We start from the raw sequence: 13948 nt of genomic DNA, 5'->3' as shown, positions 1-13948 counted from the left end.
CATGGGCTTCTTGGCCATCTGATACTCTTTGGTGAACTGTCCAAATTGTTTTGGCCCTTTTAAAAAAGTGGGTTATCTCCTTATTTTTGAATTGTAACTGTTTTTCATATATTCTGGGTAGAAATCTTTTATATGTTTTGTAAATATTTTCTCATAGTCTATGGTTTGCCTTTTCATTTAGCTTAATGGTATCTTTTCAAGAGCAAACATTCTCAATTTTGAAGTCTACTTTACTAAGTTTTAAAATATATGGTTCATGCTTCAGGGGTCCAATTTAAGAAATCTTTGCCTAACCCCAAGAGACCAAGATTTTCTTCTAAAAGTTTCAGAGTTTTAGCTTTTACATTTAGGTCGATGAGTCATTTCAAATTAGTCTTTCTATATAGTGTGAAGTAGGGGTTGAGTTTAATCATTTTGTTTTGTTTTTTGCACGGGGATAGCCAATTGTTTTAGCACCTTTTGTTGAAAAAATTATAGTTTTTCCATTGAATTGCCTTGGCACCTTTGCCAAAAATTAATTGACCTTGTATGAGTGGGTCCATTTCTGAACTATTTTTTTTTCTATTGATCTATATGTCTATTTCCCGTAGACCTTATTACCATGCTGTCTGGGTAATTGTTCATTTATAGTACATCTTAAAATCAGGAGTGTGAGTCCTAAACCCTGCTCTTCTTTTTCACAATTGGGTTGGCCATTCTAGGTCCTTCGCATTTTCATATACATTTTATAATTAGCTCAATTTCTACAAAAAAGTCTCCTGAGATTTTGTTTGGGATTGCAACAAATCTATCCATCAATCTGGGGAGACTTGACAGCATAACAATAGCAAGTCATGAGCATGATATATCTCTCCATTTATTTGAATTTTCTTTAATTTTTCTCAGGTTTGTTTTATAGTTTGTGCATCTTTTAATTTAATACTAAACTTATATAAATTTATATAAACACTTATATGAGATAAGTATTTCATATTCTTTGATATCATTGTAAATGGGATTTAACATTTTTTAATTTTCCAATTTTTCGTTGTATTTCTAGCATACAAAAATTTCCAATACATTGTACTTCTAGTATATATGAATACAATGGATTTTTGTATATTGACCTTGTATCCTACAACCTCATTACACTCACGCGTTAGTTTTGGCAGCTTTTTTGTAGATTCCTTAGATTTCTCTACACAGAGTCTCATGTCTTTGTGGTAAAGCTGGTTTTATTTCTTCCTTTCCAATCTATATGCCTTTTACTTAGTTTTCTCTCAAGGACCTCTGTGGTAGGCAGAATCATGGCATTAGAATGTCCATGTTCTAATCCTTAAATCTGTAAACGAATTAGCTGACATGACCTAGGGCAATTAAGTTTGTGGATGGAATTGAGGTTGTTAACCAGTGACTTCAAGAGATTATTCTGGATCATACAGGTGGACCCAGTGTAACCACAAGCGTCCTGATAAGGGAAGAAATTGGCAAGGAGGAGGTCAGAGTGATGGAGTGAGAGGGACTGGGTCACAGTTGCTGGCTTTGAAGATGGAGGAAGAGGCGAGCTGAGGAATGTGGGCAGCTTCTAGAAGCTGGAAAAGGCAAGGAAATGATTCTCCCCAAGAGTCTCCAGAAGGAGCCAGCCCTGCCCACACCTTGATTTCAGCCCAGTGAGATCTGTGTCAGACTTCTACTCTACAGAACTGTAAGATAATAAATATAAAAAGAATGAAATAATGCCATTTGCAGCAACATAGATGGACCTAGAGATTGTCATACTGAGTGAAGTAAGTCAGACAGAGACAGAGAAATATCGTATGATATGGCTTATATGCGGGATCTAAAAAGAAATGATAAAAATGAACTTATTTACGAAACAGAAACAGACTCACAGACTTAGAGAATGAACTTATGGTTACCAGCGGTGGCGGGGGGGTGGTTTCGGGGGAAGGGATAGTTAGGGAGTTTGGGATTGAGATGTACACACTGTTGTATTTAAAGTGGATAACCAGGGACTTCCCTGGTGGTCCAATGGTTAAGACTCTGCACTCCCAATGCAGGGGGCCTGGGTTCGATCCCCGGTCAGGGAACAGATCCCATGCCACAACTAAAGATCCCACGTGCCACAACTAAAGATCCTGCATGCCGCAACTAAAAGATCCCTCATGCCCCAACTAAATATCCAGCATGCCGCAACTAAGACTTGGTGCAGCCAAATAAATAAATAAATAAATATTTTTAAAAAAATAAATAAATGGATAACCAACAAGGAGGACCTACTGTATAGCACAGGGAACTCTGCTCAATATTATGTAACAACCTAAATGGGAAAAGAATTTGAAAAAGAATAGATACATGTATATGTATAACTGAATCACTTTGCTGTACACCTGAAACTATCACAACATTGTTAATCAACTATACTCCAATATAAAATAAAAAGTTAAAAACTAAATGTGGGTAAGACTCCACTCTCCTAATGCAAGGTGCCCGTGTTCGATCCCTGTTCAGGGAGCTAGGCATCCCGCAACTAAGAGTCCGCATGCCTCAACTAAGATCTGGCGCAGCCCCAAATTAATAAATAATAAATAAATATATAAATATTAAAAAATATATATGTGGTTTTAAGGCACTGAGTTTGCGGTAATTTGTTACAGCAGCCCCAGAAAATCGAACAACCTCCGATGTTGAAGAAAAGTGGTGAGAGTGGACAGAAGATGCTTTTTAAATGGAGTACATTGATTTTTAAATAATGCTGTTTACAATAACAATTGAAATCATTGCCATTTCCTGGACACCTGCCATGAATCTGATCTAGAATAAGATGGATCTGGACCCATTTAACATTAATCCTGGTGACTGTTACTTGAGAACTGAAGGATGATTTTAGACAGGGGTCCCCAACCCCTGGCCACGGACCGGTACCGGAACCGGGCTGCACAGCAGGAGGTGAGCGGTGGGTGAGTGAGCCAAGCTTCATCTGTATTTGCAGTCGCTCCCCATTGCTTGCATTACCGCCTGAGCTCCGCTTCCTGTCAGCATTATGGTGAGTTGTATAATTATTTCATTATATATTACAATGTAATAATAATAGAAATAAAGTGCATAATAAATGTAATGCACTTGAATCATCCTGAAACCATCCCCCTCCCCTCCGTCGTGGTCTTCCACGAAACCAGTCCCTGGTGCCAGAAAGGTTTGGGGACCACTGTTTTAAGGGACACCTCCAGCTCAGCGTGGTAAGAAGTATGGCTGTTATTTTGCTTCTCCATTAAACTATTTTTTGTGTGACATTTACTTTAAGCATTTGGGATTCCACAGCACACTGCCTGAAAATCAGGACTCCACGTTGACTCATTTTCTGGAAAAAGTTACGAGAAATTCATCTCACTTCAAAGAGTGTAGCAAGGCTGAGACATGTTGTAAAGTCTCCCTAACACTCTGGAATCCAGACGGAATCAAATCCATCTTTCAAGCTGGCCTGTCTCAGGCGGACAGTCCCTGTTCAGTAGGACTTACCTTGAATGGATTTCTGAGATCCTGGGGAAATAGGTTTGTCGAGGTTTAGGGCTGGTTTTCTTGGAGGGTCTGTCTGTGTTGTTCTTTCTCTCGCTGTCTCTCTGTCTCTGTGTTTCTGGTGAGATGTCATGTTTGGCACTTACGGCACATATAGGAGATGCTTCCTGGATCTTTCTCTGGGCCTGTTTCCGTCCTTTGGCACTGGGCTGCCACTGCCGCCACCTACCCGTCTTTCTTTGCTTTCCTTTGCCTCGAATTTCTCACTGTAGTTATGTTTCATCTTGCGGCACAGAATTGTGTGTTTATTTGTAAGCTGCCATAAAGTATTTCCGGAGACAAATAAATAAGTGTATGTGTCTCAGCCTTTTACTACCTATGCTTAAATGTCCCTGGGCCCCAGGCCAACTGCAGACCTTCATAGGATATTCTACCCATGGAGGAGTTAGCCACCAGAACGCTTGGGCTACAAATCACCCAGCACCCTGTGCTGTGCTTTGTGCATGGACGCCCTGATTCTGCCCTGGAAGCACATAGGGCACACCTGATACACGCTTTGTGGGGCAGACACGCCTTGTCTCCTGGGCCAGTCTGGCCTTGGCATGATGGAGGTGGGGACCCCTGGGAGGCTCTTTCTTACTCCTGGCTCCTTGTGAGAGAGGAGGCATCCATGTTACTTGGGGCCACTAGGAGAGCATTTCCTTCCCTTGGATTTAGGTGGTAGGGTTTCTGAGAATTGGGGTCTGTCTTTGGATTATGTTTCTGCACACTGGATGTTGGCTGGCAGCCTCCTCTCCCCTCCAGTCTGGGCTCTTCCGCATGTCCTGTAATTTCCCCCGTGCACCTGTTACGATAAAGACCATAATTCTATGGTCTATGGTCTTTCCTGTTCTCTTCTCCGTGGTGGGTCCCTTGCTTCAGAAAGAAACACTCTCCAAATATCAGACCCCTTGTGTTAAGGGGAGAATTTCTAAATAAGTCATACGATTGAGGGTGGAGGGAACCCTTGCTGGAACCTTTTGGGATTTAAGAAATGATCAAGAAGGTGCTAGAGTGGTCTTTGTTTTTAACATCCATGAAGTCTGCAAAATGTGCCCCTGCCCTTGTTAGTTGAGCTGTGGGGTGATCATGCAGCCAGTCCCTGCCTGGCCTGGGGGAGAGGCGTGGGGATGGGGAGTGGACAGCTGGCCTTAGCCTCAGATTGTCCCCTGGATGTCACCTGAGCAGCTGCCACAGAAGCAGCCTGCCAGGGGTCACCATGCTACTTCTGCTTAGTTTGGCCCAATTATCAGCAATAAAAGTTCCATCAGAGCGTGCGCTTTGCGTGGGGTGAAGGGGGTGGTGACATCTGTGTCTGGGGGCCCGGGTGAGGTCGGCTCTTCTCCCCCTCTCACTGGACACATTCTTTGCACAAGCCTCACGCCACAGACAGAAGCTGGGGTTCAGGCTGGGCTCCAGGCTGGTTGAGCCCATGTGAACTGAGGTCTGCATTCCTGACCCTGGGGGAGGGAAAGTCTCCATCCCTGCATGGTGTCCAGTGTGCAAAGAGCCCCACCCAGGCTTTCCTGGTCCTGGTGGTGACTGGTTGCATGAGGGAGGGAAGTGGCCATAGGGACCCAGCACCAGCGGGTGGGCAGTGCATCACCCCGCAGAGTGACCCTGTGCTTGGCGGCATGGCCCCTCACCCACCTACTATCAGCTCAAGGGAAAGGCCCCTAAAATTCATTTACTCCTTGTTATTGTTTTTGGAGAACTCCTCTCCATCTGCCAGATCCCAGCTTCCATGAGGAGGGTGTCACAGCCTGGAGCAGGACCAGAATCCCCTGGAGGGTTTGCTGTAACAGATTGCCCATCCCACGTCCAGAGTTTCCGATTCAGGAGGTCCAGGTGGGGTCGAGAATTTGCATTTCTAGCAAGTTCCCTGGTGATGGGGACCTCCGGGGAAAATCGCCTTGCAGTGTCAGGGCTGGGAGACACTGGGGACCTGTACCCCCTATGCTGTGCCCCATGCAACCCTGGTTGTATGATCCACGACAAAGGGTTTGCGGTCAAGTAAGTCTGGCATTGTGGCAGGCCCTCACCTCTCTCTTGGAGATTCCAGATACACTGTGATAGAATAACACCTTTGATAAATCCTGCAGGGCAGCACCAGGTTTCCTTTAACCCCACATTTCCCAAACCTATTTAAAAATGGAGCATGTCTCTTGCCACCATCCCTTCTACCCGGGGAGGGTTCCATCAGGCATTAGTTTGAGAAGCTGATCCAGAGCTTTCTCTTTCCCCTGGGTGGGGCAGAACCACCCCCCTTCACATGTCCCCTCCTTGACCTGCCAGGTTGAATCCAACTTTGTGAGTTTGTGTTTGCGGGAGCAGTGTGGCCTGTCCCTCACCTGACACCTGTGCCTCTTCCAGCCTCTTCCTCACCCCCTTCCATGCCTGCCTCCTTGGCTTTGGGGAGCTCCTGTCAGGGGTTGCAAGAAGAGGGAGGTGGTGATGATCAGCAGGCTGGGGGTGCTGGGCGTGCACTTCCTGCAGTCAGAGCCCGTGTCCTGCCCAACCCCAGCCCCAGCTCACTGCCTTGAGCATAGTACGTGCTCAACTAATGATTACGGCCAAGGTGGACAGGACTGCCTACCTGCTCCTGTCCTCTGGGTTAAAGCAGAGCTGGCCCCTGGGGAAGACCAGTGAGGATTGTCCTGGCACGCATGGATCTTCCTTAGGAAATGCTTTCTGACCCTGCGGAGTTCAGCCCGTGGAAACTCTGTCGGTAGTGGGACTCAGGGGCCCGTGCTCCCCCGCCCTGGAAACAGGGAGGGCCTCCGGGCTCGGAACTGACCAGCGCCCTGGACCGCACTGGCTTCCGAGCGCTGGGGAGAGCAGCGGCCATGTGGTGGACAGTCGAACTTTCTCAGAGGCTTGCTCTCAGCCGGCTGCTGGACGGGGCCTTCTCTGCACCCACCCCCAGGGTTTCTGGGCTATTGGGGGTCGCAAATGGGGCTGCGCTTCAGAAGACAACAGTGTCCTCCAGACTGCCTGGCAGAGCACTGAGTGCGGGTGGCCTGGCCTCCTGGGGGGCTGGTGTGCTTTGTGTTGAGAGCATCATCTCTGTCTCTCTGTCTCTGTCTCTGTCTCTGTCTCTCTCTCTCTCTCTCACACACACACACACACACACACACACACACACACAGTCATGTCGGGCACACATGGTCATGCAGGCTGGTGTTGTGCCCTGGAAGGCGTGTGTGTGTGGGTGCCCGAGGGTGATCAGGACACTAGATTTTCCCTTCCAGCCCGGACTTGGGCTGGATGGCTTTGCAAGAGGAGATGCCTAGGTGTGGGGTGTGATCCAGGGACATGTGAAGGTCAAAGGCCAAACACATCATCGTCATGATGGAGGCATTACCATCAGGGAAGGAGAGAGGCCAGGAAACCCCTCCCCCTGGGGCAGAGTGTCCAGACTTGGCCGGTGCCAGGCCTCCCTGAGAGGTGTGGGAGGGGAGAGGTGGGGACAGCAGGAGCAGAGGTGACCTCAAAATGTGCTGAGAGTTGGGGAACAGCAGAGGCTGCTGGAGCTGAGTGGGGAGGGGAAGGTGGAGGAGCAGGGGCTGAAGGCTGGGCCCTGGGCCAGCGTTTGGTCTTTAGCCACCCGATACGGTAACATTGCCAGCCTCTTCCTCATTTGTCCTCGCTTCCTGGGCCAGCATGAACGTTCCTCCCACTGGGGCTGAGTCTCCAGGTGGGACTGTTGGAAAAGAGGGGTCAGTCCCTACGGGGTTTCAGGACAAAGGGAGCAGCTGGGCGGGGCAGCCCCATTCAGTCCCTCAGGGTTGCAGCACCTGTTGTGGAGGCTGAAAGCATCCTAAGGGATAGAGCGGCTCCCAGTCCTCTTGTCCAGAAACTATGCCTGTCCTGCCGTGGACTTCTCTGGCAAAATGGAAATATACCACCCAGGCCCCCTTCTGGGCTATTAACAAATTAATATTAAAGTTTAATGGGAGTCCAGGGAAACTAGGAAAACTTTCCCGCCTATCCAAAATACCAAGGGAGGGATGTGAATGTGCAAGATTCCTAACAACTGTCCTCAGGCCAAGGAGCCTGGATTTGCTGCTGAGTCAGCAGAGCTTCCGCATTTGCACTAGTCACTGTGCTGTCTAAACTGCTGAATGACCCCCTGCGTCTCCCTGCAGAGCGCTCATGAATTGGAAAGGGTAAAACGGTGACTTTATGTTGGAGAAACATGGAAGACTCCACCTTGATCAGACGACCACCAATATGGGACCGTGAATAAGAACAGACCGATGAAAGCAGGTAATGATACCTGTCCGGAGGAGGACAAGACATTGCCACCTGCATCCCCTGAATCGAATCATGAGGGAACAGCAGACAAGCCCAAGTCCTGGGACAGTCTGCAACATCAGGGGCTGAACCCTTAAGACCTTGACGTCAAATAAGATCCATGTCACGTAACAGACTGAGGAGCTATTTCAGATTAAAGGAGGCTGAAGAGACACGACAAGGGACGGTGCTGTGATCCTGGGCTTCCTTTGCTGTAAAGGACATCATTGGGACAATCGACAAAACCTCACTGTGGTCTTTATACTAGCTGGTAGCTTCAACTCTACCAACGTTAGTTTTCTGATTTTGATTATTTTGCTATGGTTTATGGCATTAGGAGAATATCCTTGTTTGTAGGAAATATTGACATATACAGTGGAGAAGAGGCAGCGTGCCCGAGGCTTACCCTCAAGTGGCTGAGAAAAATATGTATATTTGAGGAAGAGAGAAAAGGATGAAACAAATGTAGTGACATGGGGGAACTGGGTGAAGGATACACAGGAATGCTTTGTTGTGCTATGCTTGCAACTTTCCTGCGTCTGAAGTTTTGTCAAAATTTAAAAAGTTTGAAAAGATCTCCGAAACACAGCGACTGAACGCAAGCTTATGTGTCTCTCCACAATGACAGTCTGGGTCTCCATGGTCAGGTGGGGACCCAGGACTGTCCCTACGCTGCCCTCTCCCCTCTTGCACCACAGCCCCAGGGAGGAAAAAACTGACGTTGATAGAAAGCAATTCCTGCTTGAGCAAGTGACATGCAAGTTCATACTCTGTTGGCCAGAGCAGGGTCTGGTGACAAGGGAGATCAGAAATGCAACGTCCACCCGGGAGACCCCCTGCAAAGGCAAAACTTTATTCCACGGAATAAGGGGGAGTGGACTTGGGAGGGGGGGCTAGCAGCTCGCCACCTTCCCCTTTCTCCAATTCAGAGGTCATTTGGCAAACGGCCACGGCCTTGATGAGTCTCGAGTCTGTGCATCCAGTTCAGATGTCCCACGTCCACCACTGCTCCACCGTGGCCTCTGCTGGGTGCCTCAAATATCCCAAACCTATTATGGTCCAGAATGGCTCCTTGATTTTAGCTGTCCTTTCTGTCCTCAGCCTGTGCTGCACTGTCCACCTTACAGTGCCCTCCTGGTGTTCCTGCCACCTGGAAGGCAGGTAAGTCCCCTCTCCCACCCCGTCTCTTGGCCTGGTTCACATCCATCACCCTTGGCCAGTGTCTCCAGCAGCGGATCACACACCTGCATGCCACAGGCATCACCCTGATCTTACTAAGATGAGGATTCTTAGTTCGGAGGGCTGGGCACAGCCTGAGGCTCTGCACTGCTGACAAGCTCCTGGGGGAAGCTGACGCTGCAGGTCTGGGTTGGAGCTGAGTCCTTTGGAGATGAAGGAACCGGCACTGCTATTACTGCCAAGAGTATGATCACAGATGGAGGCGGATGAGTCAGGAGCACAGCAGCCCTTTTCTGAGGTGGACGTCTTGTGGGGTTCTGTCCGTGCTCAAAACTGGCACTATTTTGGAGAAAGGTACCTTGTAGGTCCCTTCAAGTTTAAATTTGCCTATGAGTTGGTAAGAACAAAAAAATAATCCATATATTTCACTTCGTGTGGCTGATGAGGGGAGTTCAGAACACCAAAGGACCTGGCGAGATTCAGAGCATTTTTAGTTTGAACGGAAAACAGGTATATGAGCCACAGGGCTTCCCCTCTGCGTGGCTAAGTGCTATATGGGCTGTGTCTCGGAGTGGCTGTCTAGCGGTGAGCCCAGGTTCTGCCCACAGTCCAGTGGCATAAACAGGAGGTTTGCATGAGGTCTGTCAGCGGGCACTCAGAATCCCAGCTCTGTGATTAGCTGTATGATCTTGGGCATGCCATTAGTCCCCCTGAAACTCAGTTTTACCATCTGTAAAGTGGGCAGGAGTATTACAGCTGACACAATGTTCCCAGTGGTTGGCTCTGATTTCCCCTTTGTTGGTGTGTCTCTGTGTGTTCAACCCCTGCATCTCTACTGGTAGCAAAACCTACAGGAGCGTCCTCTAGACCTGCCTGACTTCTCACAGGCTGCACATCGATGAGGCCGCTGCTTCTGCAAATTAACAGAAGTGTGTGACCAGAGTCTGCAGGCTCCCTAGAAACACAAAGGCTTTTAGATCGAGGTGTAAACAGGCTACTTTTCAGGCCATCCAGCTATATTCTCCTTGACCACAAGATGGCACCCTGCAATCGTGAAATCTACCACAGGCACCGTCAGATAGGGGCGCCTAAGGCGAGCCAAATATTTCTTTGAAATCTTCTTTTCATTAGATGATATCCTTATCCTTCGTGGACCAAGTGGTTTTCCCCAAAGGCCCTAGAAAAGGTTTTACAGAGAATTTTGTCTCACCCCTCTTGGTGACGAGCAGGAGCTCCAGAGCCAGCCCCTCAGGGTTCGTAGCCCATCTTTGTCACTTCCTGGCTTAATCTGTGTTCTTCATCCAACAACAGTGACAAAAGTACCTCCCTGAGAGGGTCACAGTGAGTTTTAAACGATGTTTTCAAAGTGCTTGGAATAGCGCCTGGCACATAGCAAGTCCTATAAAAGCCTGGTAAATAAAACCTTAATACCAATAGTACCACTAAGAGCACACTCAAGAGTTGCCCCACTCTTTTCAAATAAATGACATTCAACACTGAATAATCGAATTGCACCTACAAGAGTCCAAAATAGGTTGAGGATACTTAAATATTTGGAACTTCTGGAGTTCCTGATATATTATGTAAACAATGGAAACAATTTTCCTAATTTAATGCTGTAATTCCTTTCTGGAAAGTAGACTTTTTTGCCAAAGAAGGAGTGAAAGAACTTTATCCATTGCTACTTGCTAAGATGCACACCTTGGTGAACAGCTCGTCTGCAGAAAGGCACCTGCCCAGGTATTTGCCTGCTGGGCCCTCCTGCGTGCCTCCGGTGTGTGGCCTGAGACTCCATCCCAGTCATTCCAGAGTTAACCTCTGAGTGCAATATCACCATTTTCACTCAGCTGGGAACAGACCTGCATCAAACGGCAAGATGAGTAGCTCAGGAGTCAAAGGTCTTGCTCCTGACTCTCCCTCCCTAGAAGCACAGCCCCGCAGATGGCTGGCTTCTTGATCTGTTACCATATGGTCAAAAATCGCTTGGAATAATGCCCGAAGCAGGAGTCGGGTTGATGAGGTTATTATCCATGAGAAGTTTGAATGTGTATTATATAAAACTGAATTGCAGAATGTCTAATTGCAGAAAAGCATCATGAAGAAAAGAAATCATCTATAGTATCACTACTTTGAGATATAACCACCATATCTATTTTGATTTCTTTGTACAATGATAGCCATGTGCACTGACTGTTTTTGCACATCAGAAGCACACAAATCTGAATCTTGCTTTTTCCAGTTCCCTCTGAGTCTTTATCATGCCATGAAATACTCTTCACAACGTTTGTTTACGGTCTTGTAATGTTTCCTCTGCGCCTACACCATGAATTCACACTCAGGCTCTATTGTGGCTTCTGAGATGCACCCTTAAAAGAAATACTGCAAATAAACATCTCCTTGTAATAAACACTTTCTAAAAAAATTATTTATTTATTTACTTTTATTTATTTATTTATTTATTTTGGTTGCATCTCGGGTCCTAGTTGCAGGCACACGGGATCTTCACTGAGGCATGCGGTATCTTTTCATTGTGGCACACGGGCTCTTCGTTGTGGCACTTGGGTTTCTCTCTGGTTGTGGCGTGCGGGTTTTCTCTTCCCTAGTTGTGGCGCGTGGGCTCCAGAGCACGTGGGCTCTGTAGTTTGCCACCCGTGGGCTCTCTAGTTGAGGCGTGCAAGCTCAGTAGCTGTGGCACAAGGGGCTAGTTGCCCCTCGGCATGTGGGATCTTAGTTCTCTGACTAGGGATCGAACCCGCGTCCCTTGCATCGGAAGGTGGATTCTTTACCACTGGACCACCAGGGAAGCCCCCGATAGACACTTTTGAATGCAATTCTTTAGGAGAACTTAAGAAAGGTAGATGTAATGAGTTGACAAGCATGAACACTTTAAAGCATTCACTAACTTTTTGCTTAAGGTCAAAGTAAAGTAAAGTAAGCAGCAAAAAACTGGCTTCCATCTCTGTTCTGCTAACTGCAGCCTCCAACATCTTACTGTCCTTTCTGGGTATTTAGGCACTTTAAATTGTCTTTCAGAACATAAAGGAGGGCTTTCAGTTAGGAAGTTCGGTGGCTCTAGTAATCCATAATATGCTCTATGTTAATGTTTTCAGAAAGGTGACCACAGCATTCCAGCTAGCTGTATATTGGTGAAAGTTTACCCCAAACTCAAATGCCTACTGGAGCCAGGCAGGGACTAAAGGTGTCAGCAGGCCTAATGTGATATTTGGGAGATGTCTAGAGTGATATGGAAAGTGCATGTGATCCACTCCCACCTACACAAACAAACAAGTCAGACCTGAATTTGTGAGTCGTTTTAGAACACTGCCCACCAAACAAAACCCGAATGTGAGCCAAATGGTGACCAGTTGTGACCTTTAGAAACGCCCTTTGAGGTTCACGAAGGGCAAAGGGCAGATCTTCATTTCATAGGGGGCGAAACTGAGGTTCAGAAGACTTGGGCACGTGGCTAATCCTGGAAGGACATCACATACGTGGCTTGTCAGGGTTCTCAGCTGGTGTCACTGACTATGGCTGTGACGTGTATCGCAGATCATTTCCTACTCATGATAGACAAAGTACCAAATGTATGAATGATCCACCCCCTCCCAGTTATTTCAGGGATTTCACTGAGCTAATGTGACTCTCGCGCACGCTATGCAATTGCTCACCCAAGAATAACTGCTCCTTCCAGAAAGCCCTCTCCACACGGGGACTGACCACAGATGTCTGGCTTGTGCTATGTGGGGATTTCCCTTTTTCCGTTTCCTGCTTGCTGTTCCAGCTGTCATCTGAAGCCTCCACATCTACAGCCCTCGAATTTCACCTGGGGTCGGGGGGACCTGCACCGCTACCGGGGCGTGGCAGTGGGTGGGCGCAGGGGTGGCGGCACCGTACCTTTCCCGTTAGATGTTGGGATGCATTTGCCATGACGCTGCTGGGTTTTAAGTAATAGGTTTGTGTCTTGCACCAAGATTTGCTTTCTTCACTGAGTTAATGTAGTATTGCCACTGAGTTATTGCTGTTCACCCCACCATCCATGAGTTTTTGGGAAAAAAACCTAACACTCTTCTTAAAACTCAAGAAGGCCTAGGGGTTGGATGGGGTGGGGGTCGGGGGAGTGAGAGCAAGGTCTGGACCACTTGGAAGGGGGCCACGCAGATCGCTCCAATGGCCCTGGGCCAACCTCGGAGACACGTCCTGCAGAATCTGGGACACAAACAGTGCACACTCCATTTGAGCTCATCTTTTAAGAGCCTGGCCCCTATATTTTGCTGTTCAAACTTCAGTTTCTTCTCAGAGATTGCAAATGCAAAGGGGACAAGCAGGTAACATACATGAACAAAACATCTGGGTGTCTTCGCAGGGGCATGGGGGGGGCCTCTGCTGAACTGAACAGCAGTGCTCAGTCTGGGGGTTCCAGTGCACCCCTCCACCTTGTGGTTACCGGGGTGGTGGTGGGGCGGGGTATGGCTGCAGGCGCACACACGGTGGCCAAATCTTCATCATTTCCAAGAGAAGCTGGACATCCAGATTTTACGTGAGAGTTGCTGGTTTTTGAAAGGGGGCAATGACTTGGAAGTTTCCTAAGACATCCTATAGGCTAAAGGAACCTTACCTGCAGGCAGCACGGAGCTCTGAGCAACCCGTCTGTGCCCTGCAGCCTCTGTGGGGCTGGTCCTCATAAGGGGAACGAACCTGCAATTTAATGACAGAGCTTGTGCATGTTCAAAAAGCAAATAATTTCAGAAATTGCAAGAGGGACTGTCTCATAAGTTTATTGCTTACTTAAAGCCCACTACTTTCCGTACCCAAATGAACGGTGATCTCCACCAACATTTTTTTTTTTTTTTTTTTTTTTTTTTGCGGTACGCGGGCCTCTCACTGTTGTGGCCTCTCCCGTTGCGGAGCACAGGCTCCGGACGCGCAGGCTCAGCGGCCA

At 47.7% G+C, this 13948-nt stretch overlaps 1 non-coding gene across 1 annotated transcript; it reads left to right on the top strand.

The window, feature by feature from the left end:
• Positions 1-1996: 1996 nt before the first annotated feature.
• On the top strand, positions 1997-2069 carry TRNAG-CCC (transfer RNA glycine (anticodon CCC)). The gene has a single exon. It is a non-coding gene; the product is annotated as a tRNA-Gly (tRNA).
• Positions 2070-13948: the final 11879 nt, after the last annotated feature.

Source organism: Physeter macrocephalus, unplaced genomic scaffold (assembly GCF_002837175.3).
Source record: "Physeter macrocephalus isolate SW-GA unplaced genomic scaffold, ASM283717v5 random_684, whole genome shotgun sequence".
In the NCBI taxonomy this organism is placed as follows: domain Eukaryota; kingdom Metazoa; phylum Chordata; class Mammalia; order Artiodactyla; family Physeteridae; genus Physeter; species Physeter macrocephalus.
The sequence above is the reverse complement of the archived record's forward strand: the minus strand, read 5'-3'. Positions and strand labels throughout refer to the sequence as shown.